The sequence below is a fragment of the Desmodus rotundus genome, chromosome 9, assembly GCF_022682495.2.
Source record: "Desmodus rotundus isolate HL8 chromosome 9, HLdesRot8A.1, whole genome shotgun sequence".
Lineage (NCBI taxonomy): Eukaryota > Metazoa > Chordata > Mammalia > Chiroptera > Phyllostomidae > Desmodus > Desmodus rotundus.
In genome coordinates, this window is record NC_071395.1 from 75,271,215 (window position 1) to 75,287,755 (window position 16,541).

Genomic DNA, 16,541 nt, shown 5'->3' on the forward strand with positions numbered 1-16,541 from the left:
GGTGAGACAGCAACTTCTATAGGTCTGAGTCCTTCACCCGCTTAGTTAAAGGAAGTGAGGGCCAGTGTGGTTCAAGGAGCATAACACTGGCTGGGAAGGCTGGAGTTTTGGGGGTTGGGCAGTAAATTCACGCTCTGTTCCTTATTAGAGAGTGGGCACAAACTCCAGAATACGGCAACTCCGACTTGAAACCCAATGGAATATTAGCATCTTCTACATGATACTTGTCAACTCAATAAGTCTGTGTTTCAATTCATTTAATCATCCTCAGAATAATCACTTAAAGTGCATATTATGATTCCCATTTCATAGATGAGAAAACTAGGATCAGCACAGAGGAAATGACCTGCCCAATGTCACATAGCTAGTCAGTAGCAGTGTTAGCCCACAAGCCAGGTCTAGCAGCGCTTCAGTCCAGTGTCATCCTCATTTGACCACAGCTGAGTTAATGCATGGGCTTCTCAGCTTGCTGCCTGGCACACAGAGGGCATTTGATTCATATTTGCTTTTCCTTATTCCCTGGCCTAGAAAACTACCTGTAAATACCAAATAAAGGTTTAGTCTTTTAGGGTCCTGATATTATCTCCTCAGATACTACAAATATAAACTCTGAAAACAAGAGTAGATGTTTTCTGGGTGATGTTCCAAGCTCACTTCTTTCCATTTCAATTATTGCTACCTCCCAGGCCCTCACATCTCTGCCTGGCTCACTGCTACTACGTCCAATCTGGGCATCTCTCCAGTTGCTGAAGCCCAAGAACCCACTTCTACCTATTGTACACGAATTGTTCCTGGGTTTATAACTGTTTCCAACCTTACTGCTTATCCATTTGATTGCCCATAGTCCATTATTTTGCTCCAGCCTTCAGTGCCCTGTGGGACTCTTGAGTATTAACCATATAGTTGGTGAATGAAAAAAGCCCAAGATACATGCAAGGGACTAGTTTTATAGGTAAAGGACCTAATACTTAGAAAGTTCATGTAGACTGAAGTAGAAGAGATGAATTAGAACCCAAGGCTCCAGATATCCTAAGGCTCTCTCCACTCAACTGTACTGAATTTCTACTTTCAGAGTTTCATTTCTGAGACCTATTGTGCCTAGAGTCAGTATTGCACTGTTAGTTTAGAATTCTTTGGTGGTTTACTGGAGGTAGGCAGGCAGGGAGGCAAAAATACTGGGTTAGGAGTCAGCCCTTGGAGGCTGCCCTATCTACTAACTGTACAGACTTTGAAAAATCCCTTAGGTTGTCTCTACCTTTACTGTTTTTTAACTGGAAAGTAAGCATAATAAAAGCTGGGCTTATTACTGTCTAATCCTGGCCCTGGTTGTGGGTGACACTCTACTGTCTAGTTGCAATATCCAAATAAGAACATAGATTTCAAAGACCTTTGTAATTACTGTTATGTGCTAATAGAATAATAAGAGAAAAAGTACTTCTGTTTCAATTCTCTTGAACTCTCTTCAATTCCTAAAAGTGCCTTTCTCTGTGCTGAACACATGGTAAACCTCTCACTGGTAGAATGTATGTGGGGAAGCAGACATAGTTGAGATGTGTATGAGAGCATCACCAACTAGACATGTAGATGCCCATGGACTATAGAGGAACATCTGCTGGGCCTGACAGATGGAGCCTGGATGTCCTCAAAGGTTCACGGCTGTGTTGGGGAAGGGGTGTCACATTGTACGTTAAATAATTTTCTAACCACTATACTGTATACCTGTAACTAATATAATATTAAACATCAACTATTATTTAAAAACTAAAATAATTTTAAAACAATGTTCACAGGTGTGTTGAGGACTGATGACATAGGGAACACTTTCTCTAGATGTGAGCTATCTGAAGTCAGAGTGGCTGGACCAAAATATCACTAGACGTTTCTTTTAGTGCCAAGAGACCACAAACCTATGTTTGTGGCACGGGGAATTGGGAAAAGTCTACATCAGTCCCCACTAAGATTAGTCACTGCCTTTAACTGGAATATCAGAAAAGATTCAAAATTAAACAGCAGTGCAAAGGTGTTGGGGAGGAGGTGTTGCAGGGTGAGGGTTGTGTGGAAGGGAGGGTGGAATTTGAATTCCCAGGGCTAGGAGAGGGAGGAGGGGAATGGGTCCACTGGGAGAATTTTCTTAGATCTCTCAGTGTGGGTCTTAACTCTGAAGAGAAGGGACGAACAAGAAGACCAATGACAGCTTCTTATCTCTTCTAAGCTACTGACTCTTGATCAAGTGAACCCAGTGGCCTTATATTGGACAGACAGGACAACTTACTATTTTTCTCAAAGATGAAGATGACAGAGGACACTTTGGAAGCTGGAGAGAAAACACTACAGTCAAGTCACCTTACCCCCAAATTCCACATTTCCACCATTAATATTTAATTTTTTTCCCTCAAATTACAGAATCCAGTGAAAAACTTCAAATGAGAGTAAATGGAGTAGAGCCCAAAATTCCTTGGCCATTTCCCACCACTCTTCCCCTCTAGAGCAGAATCACCACCCACAGCTGGGAGCTGTTCCCTGGGACCTTTTGACCCCATACATATACACATGTCACATCATCATCACTTTCTAAACGTACCAATATGTGCTACACACCTTTTCATGTCAAAAGTTTAATTTTCCTGTTTAAACAAAAGAACCTTTTATTGAAATTATTTACATGAAACACAATTTACTTGTATTTGCATAGCAGAGTTAAAAACTATTCGTTTAAGAATATGAACTAAGGAAAAACAAACACTCCATGGTGATTTATGAACACTCATTTATTATTATCATCTCACTTCTGTAATATGCCCCACGTTGAGTGGGTCTCAGTTTTTGGAGGTTACAGGATTTTGAACCCTGGTGCTCTAGGCTCAGCCTCTGCTAGCTAAATGCTCTCTAATCCTTTGCAAGAAGGAGACATTTCTTCTACTTCAGCTTCAGGCAATTGTTCTTATTTTTGAGGAGAAAATATATCACAGTTCAATTGCAAGTCGGTAAAACATCTCCCTCTTATGTCAAATTTAAGACTGTCTGTATTTCATCAGAAGAAAGTTTCTTCTCCTTTCCCCCTATTTATATCTTTACACTTTACTAATATTGAGCCCTTTAGAGTATTTTGAAATGTCTAGCAGTTTCACTGACCTCCCATGTAGAAGACAAATTTCTTTCTGTGGATCACGCTTTCTATTATCAGTTAATCCCTTTGCAAGATTGCTTTGTGCACTCAGCAGTGTGCTGGTGCATGGAGGGCACAGTGTAACATAAAACATGATTCTTGTCTTTTAGGAGTTTATAATCTAGTTGGGGAGAGCAAAAGAAGCTGCAAGAAATACAGAAAAGATTATGCTAGTGTCTTGCCATGTGGGCCACACTCTTTCAGGAGAGATTAAGAGCAATGAATAAAAATGAAGGGGTCATGAGTCACCTACAAGGAAAAGCCCTTCTTGACTGTGAGGCTTTGGCTGAGAGAGGCAGAGTGAGTGGAGAGGCTGGGAAGAAATGAGGAGGGCTGGCACACCCCAGTCTAGATGTAATATGGTGGTGATCAGAAAGAAATCAGTAGCCCTAGGAGGATGAAATAACATGAAACAAACACTGATCCAGGGAGTTAAAGGGGCAGCGTGGGCAGCACTGAGTGGAGAAGGGGCACAGGGCTCAGAGCTGTTGCAGGTGTCCCTATGGGCCTGAACAGAAAGGCAGCTATCTGCAAGAAGGCAAAAGTGTGGGGTGTGAGAGTCTTAAGAGAATTCTTTGCAGACCCAGTGGGTGGCCAGATTTGGACAATGACTGTGGGCACCTCCATTTGACTGGGAAATATTCTCAGACAACTTAAGGGGCCCGTGCTTCCCTCCTCAAGCAATTAATAAGCCTGTTGGGGAAGGTCATTCTTCTCAGACTTCCAACTTCATGGCCAAGAAGTGCCTGAAATGGTTCACAGAAAATATTCTAGAAACAGCCACACTAGCATGTGAAATCTCTGGATTGCCTTAGTTTCATCCTTCAGGTAAATTCTTGATTTCCGGTAGTCATTCATTGGTAATTGCAAGCATTATCTCCCTCTAGTTTTCCTTTCTTATCAGTTTTCCCACCTTTATTAATTATCTGTATATACATATTAAACAGAATGCCCAATATAAACCAGTGTATTTTCCACTAAAAATAAAATCAAAACTTACTATTCTGAATGCTTCTTCTCATGGGACAACTGTAGCTGTCCAGCATTTGTTGAAGAGGCTATTTCTGGTCCATTTTATGCTTCTTCCCCCTCTGTCAAATATTAATTGACCATAGAGACTTGGGTTTATTTCTGGGCTCTCTGTTCTGTTCCATTGGTCTATGTGCTTGTTTTTATGCCAGTTCCAGGCTGTTCTGATTACAGTGGCCTTGTGATACAGTTTGATATCAGGTATTGTGATCCCTCCTGCTTTGTTCTTCTTTCTCAAAATTGCTGCAGCTACTTTGGGTCATTTATGGTTCCATATAAATTTCTGAAATGTTTGTTCTATATCTGTGAAATATGTCATGTGTACTTTAGGGACACATGTCATGTGTACAATAGGGATTGCGTTGAATCTATAAATTGTTTTGGGTAGTATGGCCATTTTGATGATGTTAATTCTTCCAATCCATGAGCATGGTACAAGCTTCCATTTCTTTGTGTCTTCCTTAATTTCTTTCTTCAGTGTTGTATAGTTTTCTGAGTACAGGTCTTTTACCTCCTTGGTTAGGTTTATTCCTAGGTATTTTACTTTTCTTGTTGCTATATCAAATGAGATTTTCCCCCCTGATTTCTGTTTCTGATATTTCACTGTTGGTGTACAAGAATGCCTTTGATTTCTGAGTATTGACTTTGTATCCAGCTGTTTTGCCAAATTCGTTTCTTAGGTTGAGTAGTTTTTTGGTGGAATCTATGGGATTTTCCATGTACACTATCATGTCATCTGCAAAAAATGACACTTTTGTTTCCTCCTTTCCAATTTGGATACCTTTTATTTCTTTTTCTTGTCTGATTGCTGTGGCTAGGACTTCCAGTACTGTGTTGAATAGGAGTTCACCATTACATTTCACTGCCAGTCCCTGAATCTAAGTAACACTTAGTCCGTTGTTCTCCCATCAGGGAAAAATCCACATGCAGATCACGAGTGACCATGATCCACCCTTACTCAAAAAGAAAGGAAATTAGGAGGCTGAGCAGTGGGAATGCTCATGGGGAAGTACCTTTCTGTGAGCATGCTGGGTAGAGCTCCTGGGTGTGGTTTCTGGTAAACAGTGGAGTGAGTGTTATGCTGATCCAAGGTGGCCTGCCTCAGAAAGGTTTAAGAAGGGAGTGAGGCAGGGGCCTGGAGAGTGTGTCCTGATTCTTTCTCTATCTGGGATCTAATAAGCACCTAGAGGCTCTAAAAATTACCTCCAGGAATTGTACAAGAAGCCCAGGGTAGATGAACAACCTCATTCTTTCCCTAAGGGTTTCTTTCATCTGCCTGGTGTTTTGGACTCTTACCAAATAAACATTAGATTCATGACATTGCTCTAGGCTCCTAATGTCTCCAAGAAAGGAGGAAAGATATAGTCACCATATTACAGGTGATAAAAATAAGATCCGAAGGGCTTATATGACTTGCCAAGGCCAGAGACGGGGTCCATGGTGAAGCTCAGACTGGGCCCCGGATAAGCTGATTCTGGTGCTTTTTTTCACATTAATTTTTCACGTTGGGTTTTTTAAGGTATATCTTTTAAAAGTTGGGTTAACTGAGGTGTAATTTTAATTGTCACGTCCTCTTGATTAATATCATCCAACACTGTCTCCTGCAAAGTCACAAAAATGTTTCTCTTATTTTTTTAAATTTTATAATTTTAGCTCTTACATTTAGATCTATGATCCATTTCGAGTTATTCTTTTGTAAGGTACAAGGTAATAGTTCAGGATCCTTTTTTTTTCCATATCGAGATACAGTTGTTTCAGCACCGTGTGTTGAAAAGACTATCTTTTTTTATTGAATTAACTTGGTTCCTGTGACAAAAGTCAACTGACCATATGTATATGGGTCTACTTCTAGACTTTCTTCTATTCCATTGATCTCTATGATTATTCTTATACCAATGCACACTGACTTGATTATTGTAGTTTAACAGTAAGTCTTAAAATCAGGTAACTTATTGTGGGGGAGCTTTGCCTGCAGAGCAAAGAATCCCCATTCCACCGCAGATGAAAATAAGTCTACTAAGACATGATCTGCATGGGGAGGAAAAGTGACTGATCTCATAAAGGAGAAGGGCCAAGAGCCTTTTCCTCAATGGGCTTTTATTGGTTTCAATTTGCACAGGAATGCAGGTAAAGCTCATCAATCATTGTCAGGCAGTAAGGATCAAACAATTGACAACATACAAAGAACAATGAGGGCTTATTCTGAGTCAGGGTCAGTTAGCTAAAGGACTATAAAACTTTGGGAAACAAACCCATTTCATGTTTGGACCCTTATCAGAAAATTGAGGATATTCTTAGCAAGGCAGATTTCACAGGATTTTATGTATTCTTTCTTAGGACCGATTGCACCCTTTCCAGCACAGGGCTGTACCGCCCTCTGTCATTGTTTCAGGCTTAAGTCAGGCAGGGGAAGTAAGGCAGCCAAGAGTTTAAGAGACTTCTTGCAGACAGAATGAGGACTCAGGCTATGTGAAAGCCAAGGGGCAAGGGTCCATCATCCTCCCAACTCCTAGCCTCCCAAGTCTATAGCCCACCAAGTTCTTCCCTGAGGTCCTCTTCATGACCATGCCTGTCTTAGGTCATCCCTCCTTGAGGAATCTTACCTGTCATTGGCTAACTGGTCAGGCTCAGGGCCAAGCAGGGTAAAGTGGGCAGAGGCAGTGCCCCTGCCAGGGAGATAAGCTTTGTCTCCTTAGTGGTTTAATGGTCCCAAGGTCTCTCACTCAGCCTTAGCCATGGGGGTTACAGCTTCTGAAACCAGGCAGGGTGGTTCCCAACAATTTATGTCCTCCAAATTTGTTATTCTTTTTCAAAATTATTTTGGCTATTCTACGTTCTTTGCTTTTTTTTCATATAAAATTTAGAACCCACTTCTCAATTTCTATACATCATATACCAAGATGTATAGATCAATTTGGTAAGAATTGACATATTAAACAATATTGAGTCTCCTGATCTATCAACATGACATATCTCTCCTTTCTTTTAGATCTTTCTATATTTCTCTGAGCAATGTTTTGTAGTTTTCAGTGTATATGTCTTACACATATTTTGTTTAATTTGCCTCTATTTCATGTGTTTTAATGTATTGTAAATGGTATTGTTTTAATATCAATTTTCATTTTTTTGCTATTATATTGAAACACAATTTGTTTTATATACTCTGTATTGACCTTTTATACTTTGATCTTAGTAAACTCACTTATTAGGTCTAGCAGCTTTTTGTAGGTTCTTTGGGATTTTCAACAAAGAAGATCAAATCATCATTAATAAAGACAGTCTTACTTTTTTCTCTTTCCAATCTGTATGGCTTTCATTTTTCTTGCTTTATCACACTGGCTAAGACTTCCAACATAATGTTAAATAGAATCTATAAATGTTGAAATCCTTGTCTTGGTCCTGACCTTAAGAGGGAAATACACACTTAGTCTTTCTCCATTAACTCTGATGTTATAATTAAGCAAAATAAGCCAGTCAGAGAAAGACAAATACCACCTGATTTCACTTACATGTGGAATCTAATAATCAAAATAAACTAACAAACAAAATAGAAACAGATTTATAGATATAGAGAGTAGATGGACACCTGTCAAAGGGGAGGGATTTGGAGCTGGATGAAAAAGGTGAAGGGATTAAGAAAAAAAGAAAAAAAAAACCCCATAGACCCAGACTACAGTTTGGTGACTACCAGAGGAAAATGGGGTTGGGGAGAGGTAGAAAAGGATAAGAGGGGATAAATGATCATGGAAGGAGACTTCACTAGGAGTGAACACACAATACAACATACAGATGATGTGTTATAGAATTGTACACCTGAAACCTGTATAATTTTGTTAAGATAATTAGGCCTGGTTTTTAATGTGTGAAGGTTCTGTAGGTGACTGTTAAATCTCTGGGCTTCATAATAAGTTGTACACAACTTTATTATTATAATTAATGTGTTTTATTATAATTTCTTTGTATTATAAGTTCCTTAAGAACAAGTCTTAAACCAGTACAAGTAGACATTTTAAACAATTGAACAATTATTATTTTTTTTTTATTGTTATTCAATTACAGTTGTGTGCCTTTTCTCCCCATCCCTCCACCCCACCCCAGCTGAACCCACCTCCCTCCCCCCTCTCCACCCTCCCCCTTGGTTTTGTCCATGTGTCCTTTATAGTAGTTCCTATAATCCCCTCTACCCACTATCCCCACCCCCACCCCCCACCCCCGCCCTGGCTATTGTTAGATTGTTCTTAACTTCAATGACTCTGGTTATAATTTGTTTGCTTTTTCCTTCTATTGCTTATGTTCCAGTTAAAGGTGAGATCATATGGTATTTGTCCCTCACTTCCTGGCTTGTTTCACTTAGCATAATGCTCTCCAGTTTCATCCATGCTGTTGCAAAGGGTATAAGCTCCTTCTTTCTCTCTGCTGTGTAGAATTCCATTGTGTAAATATACCATAGTTTTTGGATCCACTCGTTTGCTGATGGGCACTTCGGTTGCTGAGAACCAACAGTATGGGAAAACATATTTGCCAATGATACCTCAGACAAGGGCCTGATCTCCAAAATATATAAAGAACTCACACGACTCCACTCCAGGAAGACAAACAACCCAATTAAAAAATGGGCAAAGGACTTGAACAGACACTTCTCCAAGGAAGACATACAGAGGGCCCAGAGACATATGAAAAGATGCTCAGCATCACTAGCCATCAGAGAGATGCAAATTAAAACCACAATGAGGTACCATCTCACAATTGAACAATTATTAACAAAACAGTTTGTTAACAAAAGAAATGACTGGGAAGTGAAAGTTACCAAGAATTCAGCACTTAATTATTATATTCTACTATATTTCCTTCAATAAATACTTCAAGGAGTACTTTCTCTTAGTCCATAAATAGGTAAATACAGAGAAAATCAATCATTTCTGTTCTAACTGTTCCATTTTCTCACATTTCCTTATATCCTACTCCATCAACTATCTCCTTCTTCTTAAACCTTCCTTTTTGTTGGTGTTTACATACTGACATATCAACATGCAGCTTTTTTCATGTTTTAAAATGAGAAATTCAGTTTAATTTCAAGAGTTTGTATAAGGTAAAGAACGAAGGCCACATTTTATATTCTATAAACACAAATGATCATATAATAAACACAAAATAAAGAAAAAGTCAGTGGTAACTATCATCAAGGTTAATCTGCACTGATGTAATCTGAAGATCTTCTATCAATTACATTTATAGAAAGAATCTCTGTAGTCAAATTTATCAATCTTTCTTACACCCCCACGTGGGAAGTGGTAGGTGAATATCTGTGGGAATACCAATTTATTGCCCACTTCTTCACTCAGAAGTGACCCTCTGTCTGTCTAGTCTACACTCAGAACTTTGTCATGAGCAGCAAAACCATAGAGGGGCCTTACAGCTTGTATCCCACAGCTTGATGGTATTATCTAAAGAACCTGAAATCAGCTGCTGCTCGTGGCTGCAGACCAATTTGCTGCTGTGGCCCTCCCTGTATGTGAGGTTAGGGACAGCTACACCAAAGTGTCACCTTCAGTTAGAGGATCCCACAGTCTGATATGCCTATCTGTGCTCCCAGATGCTAAATATTTACAAAGTGGAGTATAGGAGATACAATTAAGCACGTTATTTCCTGCCAAAGCTGACTTAGCCCGCCAGAGTCAACACCCCATACTCTAATTGTGCGGACCCAAGGTTCACTGCAGATTTCTTCAGCCTCTGACCACAGAGCCCAGGAAATGGCTTTCCTGTGGCCAGAGAGGGTCACCATGAGAGTCCCTGTTAGTCCCAATTGCTCTGTTCTCTGTTTCTTTCTCAGTAGCTTTGTGGATTCCTCCATTTCATCTTCTTCATCTGTAGGACTGTAGACTGGCTCTTTAGCATCTAATCACAGGAGTCAGTGCAAAATTTAGTTCCTGTGCTATCAACAGGTATGGAATCCACACTCACGACCTCCGCAGTAGTGTGGGGCTTTCACTTTGTTTCTGCATTCCACTCCCACAAGGGAATAATCTGATCCATAGAGGCACCCAGTAGTAGGCAAGACAAACCCAGGCCACATCTTTTACATCATCTTTATTACCCACAGTTGTCATTATTGACTTTCCTCCCAAGGACCAGATCTGAGAAGTCTTTTAAGAACCTGTCGAGGTCCATACCTCTGCCCCTCATCCTGAACCAGCCATGGAGGAATAAGCATTGCTCTGGCTGAAGTGCAGCGTATGTCTCCACGAATTCTAGTTCCACAGCCTCTCCTCCTGAGATCTTTTCCAGTTCCCCATGTTTGACCCAGGGAGTTCACAGAAACTGGCCCTTGGGAAGGAAATCAAACTCCACATGTTTGTGGAACTCATTTTTGGTTTCCAGCAACCTGTTGACAATGTTACTAAGGTCAGCAGTTTCAGAGGCTGCGGGAACTGAGAAGGCAACATGACCTACTGCGCATTTCTTCTTATCAGTGAAGAAACATGGCTGGAGCTGAGCCATGGTGGGGAGTGCACACAAAATGAGAATCTTACTCTACTGAAATTTTTTGTGGGCTCTAGCCTCTAGGTGCAGGCTTTAAATCCAGGGGATACAAAATTAATAATAATAATAATAATAATAATAATAATAAATCAGAAAGGAAACAAATGACAGTCTTAACTGCTGATACGGCGCTGCTCGATCTCGGAGGGAGATGCCTGCGCATTGTGCTGCTTCCAGGGCAGAACCTTGGAGTCAAGCCGAGGCTGGGTAGACCTTTGAATTTTGTCACCTCTGCTCAGGCACTTGGTGAACTTCCTCTCCCTCTAGAGCTCGGTAGCTGTGGGGCTGGGGAACTTGGAGGTTTGGCAAAGCCATCTGTTCCACCGACCAGAGGCTACTTCCTAAGCTCCCTTCCTCCCTCCTGCCTCTCCTCTCCGCACCACCTAACCTGCCAGGTCTGCAGCGTTTTTCGTTTTCAAACAAAACCAAAACAAAATCCCAATCTCTCTTAATCCTCTGTTCCCCCATTGGCTATCTGCTTCCAATCACAGCTACTTCTTCAAAGTCTTGTCTTCACCTGTGCTTCACTTCCTGACTTCTCCTCCACTCCACTGCCTCACAGCAAAGATCCCTATGCAGCCACCACTCCTCTTAAAGGGCCCTGGAAGAGGTCATGCTCTGCCTGAAATGACCTCTCCCTAGTCATCTTGACCTTTTAACACAAGGCTCAATCTCCATCTCTTTCAGGATGCCCTTTCTTAACACCTTCATTTCCCTGCCACAAAAGATTTGACCCTCACTGTGCTTGTAAGCCATCTAGCACACAGCAACCTACTGTACAAGTTTCTGTAAGGAGGCCTGTGTGGCTCTCTCTAATATCAAGGAATCATCTTGAGGCCGGAGCTAGTGTTTTACTCTTATCTCAATACTTAGTATTATTCTTGCTACATTTGAGGTGCTCAATGAATGCTTTTTGAATCAATTAGTAATTTGATAGGGCTATGCTTCTATGGAAATATGTCAGGCTCAATTTAGTATCAGGTCAACTCAGAGACAAGTCTGTACCTCTTTTCTCTTTCTAGATAATGCCTAACCACTGAAACCATCCTCCTTAGAACAAGACAATGATTCATCCCATTAGTATTACTTGAGGACCTTTCACGGGGTGGTAGCAATTTCCTGTATTGTAAATTTAGAGTAAACTAGAACATAAATGTCTAGATCAGGAATGATAAACTCAAATGCCTAGAAGGGCCAGGCAGGTGATGTGGTCAGGTGGAGACTTTGATAAACTGGAGAGTACTTGTTCTCCCCAAAATAGGGCCGTGGAAATGGCCCTGACAACTGCTGACAAATGAGAATGTGGGCCTACTGTTCACAGAGTTCATTTTACCAGAAGAGCTGGAAACCATGGAAAATCTGGTGGGTTTCATTCAAGTATTGTAAACCATGTTTCTGTACTTTGGTTACAGCTAGGGGTCTATTAGGTTGTGAACTCTGTGAGACACAGGAAAATGATTCTTTTCCATTGTTCTTCTAAGTGCAAATGTTCCTAATTATCAGAATAGTAAATTGCATGGACTCTTTCCCCAGGGCTCCAAGTGGTGTGTGGGCGTCTCTGATCTTCTCTGCAGCCAGCTGCTGTAGAATGAGCAAACGCTCCTGGAACTTCCCTTCTGGGCCTCCTGAATCACTCTGGATAACTCCTATCTGCCTCCTGCCAAGGGAAATTCAACTTTCTGTTTCATGTGACCTTAATTTTTTAATCCATTCTGTAAACATGGCAAGGAAAAGCCCTCGTGTAATAAAGATCAGCTAGTGGAAGGGAATAAAATTTACTTTTTGTTTTGTTTGTTTTGCATCCCTCAGGGGGCTCAAATTGCTTGAGTTTTTGGATCATTTAATTTGTATCAGTATTTATGAGGAGGAAGGTGTTGACGGTGATAATGATGGTTACATCATATTTACTTACAGGTGATTGTGATACAGATTTCACTCAACAGGATTACTTTACTGCAATGTTCAGACTTCAGCTCCCAACAGAGCTGAAAAATCTACAATGCCTTTTTTATTATTTTTCTTCGATTAATAATGCTTTTCCCATTAGTTTTATTTCTAGTGCATTTAATATATATACACTAACAGTATATACATATAGTGAATATATAGTGACAGTATATAACAAAATATAACAATATTGCATACGCAGAGGTGTTGTCAGCTTGAGAATGAAAGTTCTGTCACCTAGAATTGAGACAAACACGGCAGTGACAGGAGAACCTGGCTGAGGTCAGTTTTCGGGAGGGATGGTGGAAGGTGGAGAGAGTTGATATGCTCAAATCTAAAGACAATAGGTAGAATATCAGAAGGAAGCTCATCTCCTGTGCCATTCCTCTGTAATCCCACCTCCAGACTCATATGTTTTCAAGGAAGAGAGAGACTTACTAAAGAAGTGATGAATATAAATTTTTCTTGATTATTCCCTTATTGGTTAACTACTTAAAATTTTCTTTCATGCATACAGCTCCTCTAGATTTAAAACGGATTCCTAGAAGTGGTTTAAAAGGTTATGAAGATGGGTGTATGTGATAGCAAAGTAGACTGTTTTCCCCTAATATTTTATTGTAAAATTTTTCAAATATACCATAAAGTTCAAATAGTTATACAGCAATGTAGCCATCGTGGTTTTTACCATTACAACTTTATTGTACATGTTTTATCACGTATTTATCCATCTAGTCATCCTTCTCTCCATCTATTCCCCATCTTACTCTTTGATACATTTCAAATAAAACTGAACATCTGCGCACTTTCCCTTAAATGCTTCAGCATGCATCTTGAACATGAGTTCAATATTTGTTTATAGATCTTTTCTATGCAAAAAGACACAAAAGGCTATATGATTACCTTTATGTGACATTCTCAAAAAGCCAAACCCATGGCAATAGAGAACGTATCAGTGGCCTCTAGGGGGACGCACTGGTAGAACGGGATTTACTACAAAAGGACATAGAACATCTTGGAATGATAGAAATGCTCTGTATCTTAGTGGTGGCATATACAACTGTATACATTGATCAAAACTCATAGAACTGTGCACTTAAAAGGGATGAATTTTTAGTGTTTGTAAATTATAGCTCAACAAACTTGACTTTACAAAAGAATAATATAGCAAATATCTTACCTGTTACACAACTTATGAAATAAAACATTCCATTGCCTTTGAAGATCCTTATATGTCTCTCCTTAATCCTAGTCCTTTTATCTCTGCACTCAAGTAACACTGTTGTGAAAAAATTATTTAAAATACTTTTATCAAGTTATTTGATTTTCTAAACAATATTATATATGTTATATATATTATACATAATATATATGGTGGGGCAAAAGCAGGTTTACAGTTGTGAGTATGCAAAACACACAATTTATTCTTGTAATATTATTATTATTAATTATTGTATTATTTTCCATATGAACAATTGTAAATCTACTTTTGCCCCACTCTAGTTGGTCTTTACATAAACAGGATCATACAATAGTTATTCTTCTTTGACTTATTCATTTCACACAATATTACATTTGTGTGATTCTCCTATATTAGTGCTTACAACTGCTGTTTATTTATTTTTTATGACTTCATAGCATTGCATGGTATGAATACACAACAATTTATCATTTCTTTCCTGTTTGAAGATGTTTTGCTTCTTGTACATGTCTCCTGAAGCATGCATGCAGGAATTTCTCTGGTCTCTTATTAAAAAAATATGGAATGTGTGCATCTTCAGATTTAAAGGATAAAAGCAAATTGTCTTGCAAAGTGCTTTATGGTACTTTGCACTAAAGCGGTACACATAGGAATTTTTGTTGCTCTATATTCTCATCAAAACTTGCCATTATCTCATTTCTTTATTTAGACCAATATAGTGAGCATGAAATAGTATCTCCATGTGATCTTAATTTGCATTTTTCTAGATTATGAACAGGGCCGAGCTTCCTTTTCTGAAGTCACTGTCCATTTGTGTTTCCTCTTCTGTAAAATCCCTGTTCATATTTTTTTGGCCTATTTTTCTATTGGGTCCCTTGTATTTTTCTCATGAGTTGTAGAAGTTTTTGATATATTTTAGATACTTCAAGATAGCTCTATGAGCTGCAAATCTCTTCTAATTTGTAGTTGTCTTTGTACTTAAAAAGTGTTGTCCTATGATGAGTAGAGGTTTTAAATTTTAATGAGGGCAAGTGTCTCAGTCTCTCTCTCTCTCTTTTTTTTTTTTCGTTGGTATGGTTAATGCTTTGTGGACTTCTTTAAGAATGCCCGAGCTCCTAGAAGATCATGAAGATATCCTATAGGCTACTTTAAAGGCTTTACATCTTCACTCTTTAATATAAGTATCTCATCCTCCTGAAATTGTTTTTTGTGCGTGGAGTGAGAAAGATATTTACAGCTTTTTTCCTCAATGGGCACCCGATTGCCCCAGGATTGTTTACTGAAAGGCCTATCTTTTTCCTCCATCTCTGTTGGCTACCCACGTCACATTTCACATTTCTACACATTATTTTCTCTAATTTGTTCTTTTGGTTCATTTCTCTAATTTTACTCAAATATGACATGGTCTTAATAACTATGATGTCTTGTAGGTCTCACCTGAGGGGCAGCTCAGTGAGACGGTAAGAGTGTCATTCGGTGGATAGAAGCAGGTTTTAGCTAGAGTTAGAGTTCAGAGTTGAGGACGGGACTTGCCAAAATGAGTATAACTTGGACGTGCACCCCCAGGCTCATCCACTGCATGATGGATCCCAGGCACATTGTAAGATGGGTGGCAAGCATCTGAAGGTGAAAAAGGTCTACTAACTCTCTCCCAATTGCCTCATATCCTATAGGTAGGGGCATCTACAATTGTCCATGAAAGAGCTTGAAAATCCTGGCACCAACATCAGAGGTTGGGAGAGACCGTCACAAGGGTATGTGAGGTGGCAGCATGTGCTTTTTGAAGCAGTTGGGAGAAAAGAGGATGGAAAGTTTTATTGAGAGTTGTTAAAACCACATGGTGGGGTTTGAGTTCCAGCTCTGCTACATTCTAGATGTATACTGTTAGGTGAGTTACTAAATCTCTTTGAGCCTCATTTCCTCCTCTGCAAAGTAGGGCAAATAATGAACCTACATTGAAGAGTCATTGGGAAGATTTAAGATCATGCACTAAAATACACTAAATATAAGTGATCACTATTATTATTATTAATATTTGTTGATCCCCTATCAAGTACCGTAAGCATGTTTTAATGTAATTTTCCAACCCTGTGTAGTCAGAGATATTTTCATTTCACAGGTGAGGAAACTGAAGTTTAGAGAACCATAGCACCTGGTCTTAGTCACACATTAATAATTGAAGTGAGAGTCCATGATTTTGATATTGCACCAAGCTGCCCTGTCAAAGGACAAGGAGTTGGGGTTCTGCAGCTGAGGAAATGCAAAGTCTACATTACGGTGGGCAGTTGCTGTTTGAATGGGGGGTTCAGAACACTGAGGGAGGGCTAGACAACCTCTCTACATTCTCTGTTCATTATTGTCATCACTACAACCCTCAACGTCTAAGGGCCTAGCCTAGAAAATCAGAGTAAGGGATGGCATTCCTGGGGACCTCGTGCTCACTTCTAATGCAACCCAGTTCTTCCACTGTCACTTACTGATCGTTATGGGACCCCCTCCCCCACCAAGATGCAATCCCCCAATAATAAGGTCCTGAGGGGGAAAGTATTGCATTCCTGAGGATTCATTGGGAAAGAGAGCTTGGAGAAGACTTCTTTCCTTTTCCTTCCTTCTTGTGCCTCCTCTCATCTTCATGTCAAGGCAAGCCTAAGGGTCAGC

At 39.8% G+C, this 16,541-nt stretch overlaps 1 pseudogene; it reads right to left on the reverse strand.

The window, feature by feature from the left end:
* Positions 1-9,464: 9,464 nt before the first annotated feature.
* LOC112308712 (ribosome biogenesis protein WDR12 pseudogene) lies at positions 9,465-10,696 on the reverse strand (annotated as a pseudogene).
* Positions 10,697-16,541: the final 5,845 nt, after the last annotated feature.